The sequence below is a fragment of the Myxocyprinus asiaticus genome, chromosome 25 (assembly GCF_019703515.2).
Source record: "Myxocyprinus asiaticus isolate MX2 ecotype Aquarium Trade chromosome 25, UBuf_Myxa_2, whole genome shotgun sequence".
Lineage (NCBI taxonomy): Eukaryota > Metazoa > Chordata > Actinopteri > Cypriniformes > Catostomidae > Myxocyprinus > Myxocyprinus asiaticus.
This window is the reverse complement of record NC_059368.1, coordinates 2,452,501-2,460,358: the sequence shown is the minus strand read 5'-3', so window position 1 is coordinate 2,460,358 and position 7,858 is coordinate 2,452,501. Positions and strand designations below refer to the sequence as shown.

The following is a 7,858-nucleotide window of genomic DNA, read 5'->3' as shown; positions in this document are numbered from 1 at the left end:
AAATAGACCTGATTGACAGCTGAAACGTCCAATGAGATGACGGCGGTGGGGATAAAGGGCGATTTGGAGCGGAAAACTAATCGTTGCCCCTGGCAACACTGAGACGTCGGGTGAGTTGGTGCTTGAGTCATGACAAAGGCATTATATTTGTTCTGAATCAAAGTATTTTCATTAAAACTCTTAAAGCCCCCACAGTCCTGTATTTATCTGTGATAAACGCAAAACACACTCTAAATGTAAAATAATAAAAATAAATAAATAAATAAATATAGACATCCACCACATCTACTCTGCAGTTTTAATGAACTGCAAAACATCATAATTTGGTGCTAATTAAAAAAAAAAAAAAAAAACAATTTTTTTTTTTTTTTTTTAATTTTTTATTTTTGCCATGTAAATTGATGTACTAAAACCCTAAATTGAAATGTTAAAAAATTAAAAACAAACTAGACCAAAAAACTTTGATGTGACTGGGTATTAGTATACTAACTAACTATAACCTATTCGTATCATATAAAAAAAAGTTGGAAATCTCCAGTGTAGTACGCAGCTAGTATGCAACGATAAACTCACTATGTTCTTTAATTAGCGAGTTATCAGAAGCAACATCAGAAATAAAGTTACTTTGCATTTTGGCTAGGTTTTGTGTTAAAAAAAAAAAAAAAGTCTTAATTTTTGGCAGTCCGATCAAATATTGAGATCAAATAATGAAGTACCCATTGTAACCGGCTCTGTTTGTAAACTGCACATTTTAGCAACGCAGTAGGTCATCCAAGTATTCTTCATATTTTTAGCAGTACACATACTGCAGAAATATACACTCAAAAATATTTCGGTAACCCTTGTGCGACCTTCGGGACATTTTTGTCTTTTTTATTTTTGTTCTTTTCGATCATTTTGGCTGTGTTAATGCCAACGGCATACATTTTGCCAAAGGTGTGTATCTTTGGAGACATTTTTATATTTCAACCTCAGTTCCTATAATATATCTATAATACACTGTGTACACAAAATAGTTACACTCAGGACCTTCAGGACAAAAATGTCCCCATTGAAACCCATTAAACTGTAATATTTGATCCTAGTGCCATTAAAGCATAAAATCATGAATTCTATAATATTATGCTTTCATTCCGGAGCCCTGGCTTCAAAATGTACATTTTTGTATTTTCCACCAGATGGCGCTATTTTTCTCATGTTTAGCATATGGAGCAAATACATGCTTTTCCCCTATTCTCTGTTTGCTGTATTATAGAGCACTGCAGGCATTTAAAGGGTTAAAATCCTGAAAATGAATGAATATTTGGTAGTTATGATCAGGACTGATGTTGGTTAAAAAAATTAACTCATTGAAAGTGGAAAATAATATTAATATATAATATTATTATGGCAGTATTTTTGACTGACATTTTTGTCCTATGAGTAACTTTTTTTTATTGATGCACAAGGGTTAATTGAATTTGTAATTTAATGTCTTTCATTCAGATTAAGTCTGGTTCATTGGGCCAACATAATTTAGTTGGATTAGGTCAAATCAATGTCCTATAGTAGTTTTAACTCAACTCAATTTACTAAGGTTTTATTCAGTTAATTTTCTCATGTTGGTCCAACTTAATTTATTTTAGTAATCATTAGTATATGCCAGGTGAGCAAATGTAAGGACAGTGAAACCGTTGCACTGTCAATTTTATTTAATATAACAGAACATTAAACATTAACAAATCTCCTCATATTCTCATCTTGCTCAAAAATGCATAAAATAACACTGAATTTTGACACTTGTTCTCTCAATCCAACTGTTCCTTTACATCACAAGTGCAATGCTCTTTCAATTTGATGACACTTAAATAAGCTTGTAAATGTAGTTGATTATTCAACGCAGACGTTAAAATAAGTCATGTGCTATAGTAAAAATGTTTAGAGGAACAGAGCAAAAAGTAAGTGTTTATGAACTGATAATCTGCCCAAAACTCGTGATTTGTGTGAAAGGAGATAAAAGTCATTGTTGTTTTAGTGTCTCTAGTGTTCATTCAACCAGGAAATTGCCGTGTTACGTACAACAGGCCACATAAAAATCATTTTGCAGACATGTATTTATTGTTACAGACATGTATTTATTGATTCTATGTCCAGGTTGTGAATGCCAGTGGGGGAGAAATATTTTCAGAGACAGTAAAAAGGCGACTTAACAAACCAATCGAATTAAACAAAATTCCTCTCTCACACAATACCCTCTCTTGATTTCATTCTAGCTAGGAGAAATGTTACTTTTTACTTTTTTTAATACTTAAGTACAATTTAATGTGAATACTTTTTTACTTTCACTCAAGTAGGTTTTTGGGTTGATACTTGTACTTGAGTAAAATTTTCCTTCTAACTAGGTACATTATACAATATATATATATATATATATATATATATATATATATATATATATATATATATATATATATACAGGTGCATCTCAATAAATTAGAATTTCGTGGAAAAGTTCATTTATTTCAGTAATTCAACTCAAATTGTGAAACTCATGTATTAAATAAATTCAATGCACACAGACTGAAGTAGTTTAAGTCTTTGGTTCTTTTAATTGTGATGATTTTGGCTCACATTTAACAAAAACCCACCAATTCACTATCTCAACAAATTAGAATACATCATAAGACCAATAAAAAAAACATTTTTAGTGAATTGTTGGCCTTCTGAAAAGTATGTTCATTTACTGTATATGTACTCAATACTTGGTAGGGGCTCCTTTTGCTTTAATTACTGCCTCAATTCGGCGTGGCATGGAGGTGATCAGTTTGTGGTACTGCTGAGGTGGTATGGAAGCCCAGGTTTCTTTGACAGTGGCCTTCAGCTCATCAGCATTTTTTGGTCTCTTGTTTCTCATTTTCCTCTTGACAATACCCCATAGATTCTCTATGGGGTTCAGGTCTGGTGAGTTTGCTGGCCAGTCAAGCACACCAACACCATGGTCATTATCCAACTTTTGGTGCTTTTGGCAGTGTGGGCAGGTGCCAAATCCTGCTGGAAAATGAAATCAGCATCTTTAAAAAGCTGGTCAGCAGAAGGAAGCATGAAGTGCTCCAAAATTTCTTGGTCAAACGGGTGCAGTGACTTTGGTTTTCAAAAAACACAATGGACCAACACCAGCAGATGACATTGCACCCCAAATCATCACAGACTGTGGAAACTTAACACTGGACTTCAAGCAACTTGGGCTATGAGCTTCTCCACCCTTCCTCCAGACTCTAGGACCTTGGTTACCAAATGAAATACAAAACTTGCTCTCATCTGAAAAGAGGACTTTGGAACACTGGGCAACAGTCCAATTCTTCTTCTCCTTAGCCCAGGTAAGACGCCTCTGACGTTGTCTGTGGTTCAGGAGTGGCTTAACAAGAGGAATACGACAACTGTAGCCAAATTCCTTGACATGTCTGGTGTGTGGTGGCTCTTGATGCCTTGACCCCAGCCTCAGTCCATTCCTTGTGAAGTTCACCCAAATTCTTGAATCGATTTTAGCTGGACAATCATAAGGCTGCGGTTCTCTCGGTTGGTTGTGCATCTTTTTCTTCCACGCTTTTTCCTTCCACTCAACTTTCTGTTAACATGCTTGGATACAGCACTCTGTGAACAGCCAGCTTCTTTGGCAATGAATGTTTGTGGCTTACCCTCCTTGTGAAGGGTGTCAATGATTGTCTTCTGGACAACTGTCAGATCAGCAGTCTTCCCCATGATTGTGTAGCCTAGTGAACCAAACTGAGAGACCATTTTGAAGGCTCAGGAAACCTTTGCAGGTGTTTTGAGTTGATTAGCTGATTGGCATGTCAAAATATTCTAATTTGTTGAGATAGTGAATTGGTGGGTTTTTGTTAAATGTGAGCCAAAATCATCACAATTAAAAGAACCAAAGACTTAAACTACTTCAGTCTGTGTGCATTGAATTTATTTAATACACGAGTTTCACAATTTGAGTTGAATTACTGAAATAAATGAACTTTTCCACGACATTCTAATTTATTGAGATGCACCTGTATATATATATAGACACACACCATGGTCTTTTCAAATACTCTACTCTGATTGGATGAAATCTGTGCGTTAAAACAGTTTAATGCACAGTTAGTTCCAGTCAGTTTTAATCACCGTTCTAAATTAATGCGCCTACTCTGCTGTCCACCATATTGAGACATTGCGAGAGTTTTACGCCTCTGTTCAAATGACTTCCGGGCGCGAATATTGTCTTAGAGCTGGGATTAACCATCACATCACAAAAAACATCATCAAGTCATGCAGTCCCATCTTTAAATCAACTTTGAAGCGCTAAAGGAAACACAGAAAAGACAACAGTGTTCATCAGCCCTGTATTACTCACACATAGTGCTTGTGAGGAAAGTATGGTTTGACATTCAGCTGTTTTGCACGGAGTGGGAGAGAAGGTAACCGTGAACCATCAAATGTGTCTTTCGGTGTCTGGCAAGATGAGGCAAGAAGATATAAATTGTAATATGACAAACATTATCTAAAATTGCTGCACTGCTCAACATTTGCGCTAGAGGGTGCCCCACGATCACACGTCACTGAATGAAGCTCTGAATGGAGAGACTGTTTCATAACACGCAGCCTTTTGCTGTTTTGTAATCGTGCAATCAGACATTGCGATTTCATTCTAAATTCAATCAATCCTACAGCCTTAATGGATACCATATGGATGTTTCAGAGGTGAAAGTCTGCAGATTTAGAGCGTTTTGGGTGATTTCCCCCTCACCATGGACAGTAAGTTCTACTTTTACAATTGTCACATCAGCAACGCCTGTTTTTCCCCATTAATGTGAAAATGACAAAGAACAGGAATTAAATATTACATGTTCTGAGGAGTGCCAACCATTTTACATTATGTAGCTATTATTATTTCTGGATTGAGTACTTAAATTCACAGTTTTTAAAGAGTGTTTGGTCTCCAAACAACTGTGATATTATCGCACTACTTTATCTCTATGTCTGATTTAGACGGGCAGAACTCTAGATCTAATGACCCGTAGATAAAGTCAACCGTTATTGTTATCTGTAACAAGGTTCAATGGAAAGGAGGAGGTGGAAACCGGACGAACCCTCAAAATAATGTTTAATGATAAATTAAAACAAAAAGACACACAACACAAACACACACTGCAGCTGCATGTGGCTCCCTCTCCCGAACTGCTGAGTTGAGCCGCACTTATCCCTCTCCACTTATCCCTCTCCTCGGCTGATTTGATCAATTGGGGGCCGGGCGTGCGTAGGGCACTGCCCTTTCGGCCCCGCCTTTCCCCGCCTCTCTAGGGTTGGGGAGGGGGATGAGGGGAAGAAAAAAAAAGAGGAGAGGGAAAGGGCAAAGCGGAGCCCAGCCCAGCCCTCAGCCACTCCCCAACCTCTAGCGGACGAAAGCCGCTCCTCCCCGGGTAGATCGGAGCAAGTCCTCCGGCCCCTGGCGGATGGAATGCCCCTCTGCATTTGGCGGCCGGTAGGGAACTCCTCCACCCCTGGCAGCGGCTCCACCACTCTATGTGGCTTGCAGCGAGCCCCTCCTCCCCTTGTGGACGATGGCCGTTCCTCCGTGTCCAGGTGGCCGGCAGCAACTCCTCCGTCCCCCAGCAGATGGCCGTGGCTGCTCCTTTAGGTTGGCTGGTAGTGGCGAGGAATCCACGATAGCGTATCCCTCCTCCTTCCCGGGCTTCGGCACCAATGTAACAAGGTTCAATGGAAAGGATGAGGCGGGAACCGGATGAACCCTCAAAATATTGTTTAATGGTAAATTAAAACAAAAAGATACACAACACAAACACACACACTGCAGCTGCAAGTGGCTCCCTCTCCTCGGTTTATTAGCTTGATCGCCCTCCTCCTCGTCACATTATCCTTCCAGTCAAAATTTGCACTGTAAAAATCAGTGACAGCTGTAACTAATCAGTGCTGGCAGTCCCTTGCCAGCATTTGGTATAAGCGGGATAATCCACGGCTAGATGTGCGTGAAACGTTTTGAATGCATTGGCATCGTGTGGTTCTTCACCTTAATATCTTTTTAAATTACAAACTACAGTTTTTAAGTACATCTATATATATATATATATATATATATATAGTTACATGTTAATTGTTTACATGCTTAATTTGTACTATTTATAAGTATTTACACAGACATGTAGAACAAGTGCTAAAATGGTACTGTCTTTTTAAGAACAGGGGCAGTTCAGCAAGCATCCTACAGAAGAGTTTTGTTTGAGGGCACATTAATGAGAATCACACAGCTTCTTTACCACATCTGTGACATGTGTGATTTATTTATTTTTCCCCTTTTTCACCCAATTTGAAATGCTCAATTCCCAGTGCAGTTTTTAAGTCCTCGTGGTCATGTAGTGATTCGCCTCAATCCAGGTGGCGGAGGATGAATCCCAGTTGCCTCCGCATCTGAGACCATCAACCCACGCATCTTATCACATGGCTTGTTGAGTGCGTTGCCACGGAGACATAGGAGGCTTCATGCCATCCACCGCGGCATCCACACTCAACTCACCACGTGCCCCACCGAGAACAAACCACATTATAGCAACCACGAGGAGGTTACCCCATGTGACTCTAACCTCCCTAGCAACCGGGCCAATTTGGTTGCTTAGGAAGCCTGACTGGGGATTCGAACTAGTGAGCTCCAGGGGTGGTAGCCAGCATCTTTTACCACTGAGCTACCCAGGCCCCTGACATGTGTGATTTGAATTAAATGTTTCTATTTTTGTTGTTTTTAATCAACATCTGATTGTAAAGATCAGAAAGGATATTATATATTGACAAATGAATTGTATGGATCTCATGTTTGGACACACATTACACAGAACGAGTCAAACCAAACTATTACTCTTAGTTTTTACTCATATAGTGTATATATTTAGTTCACTGCTGTAGCTGTAAAGATCTGAGGTTATTTACATTTATGCATTTGGCAGAGGCTTTTATCCAAAGCAAATTACAGTGTACTTACTACAGGGACAATCCCCCTGGAGCAACCTGGAGTTAAGTGCCTTGCTCAAGGACACAATGGTGGTGGCTGTGGGGATTGAACTGACAACCTTCCACTCATCAGTTCAGTGCTTTAGTCCACTACACCACCACCATTGTTTAAATGAAGATCACAATGCATTGGAAAATCTGTATTTTAACCCAGCCCCACGTAGTGTAAATGCATGCTCTTTTTGGACTCGGGAGGAAGTTTTGAGTTCAGAAATGTACTGTATAATTTCATAGTGCAATTAACTCATTTATTTCAGATATTCAATGAAAATATAACACATTAACACAGGATAACACATTCAAGCGTAGGCTGGTCACTTGAGCAGGTGTGACTGATTGTACCCTCTTGTCCAGTTCTAGAGGGTAGCAGGTCAGTGAGACGCCCACTTTCGGAGCAGGTTCATCTGATAGACAAATCAGATCCATTGAGAATGACCTGCAGGACATATGTGTAATATAGTTTACTGCTATGACACAGAGCTGGTTAAGGGAATCAGACAGACATGACAAATCATGACACAAGGAGAAAGATAAAACAGCTGCTGACCATCTCTGTCTAGAATCTATAGACAGACTTCCTTCCAGGCAGCGTGCTCTTCTCTGGATCTTCACTCATCTTCATTCTAGGCTGACTTCTGACCTCTACCAACTAATATGGAGGAGAATTTTGGAGAAAGATTATGAAGACAAAAATGTTTCATGTTTAGAATAATGTTCGCTGTTAAATCATGCAAAATAAGACCAGAAGTGTGTTAGAAAGAAAACAGGCTCAATTTTGATGTCATGTTGACATTAATGTTAGACTGAAAGACAG

General features: G+C 39.0%; 1 pseudogene; it reads right to left on the bottom strand.

Annotated features, from left to right (window-relative positions):
- Positions 1-7,305: 7,305 nt before the first annotated feature.
- The window catches only part of LOC127415577 (nicotinate phosphoribosyltransferase-like), a 9,222-nt pseudogene continuing 8,669 nt past the window's right edge, over positions 7,306-7,858 (bottom strand).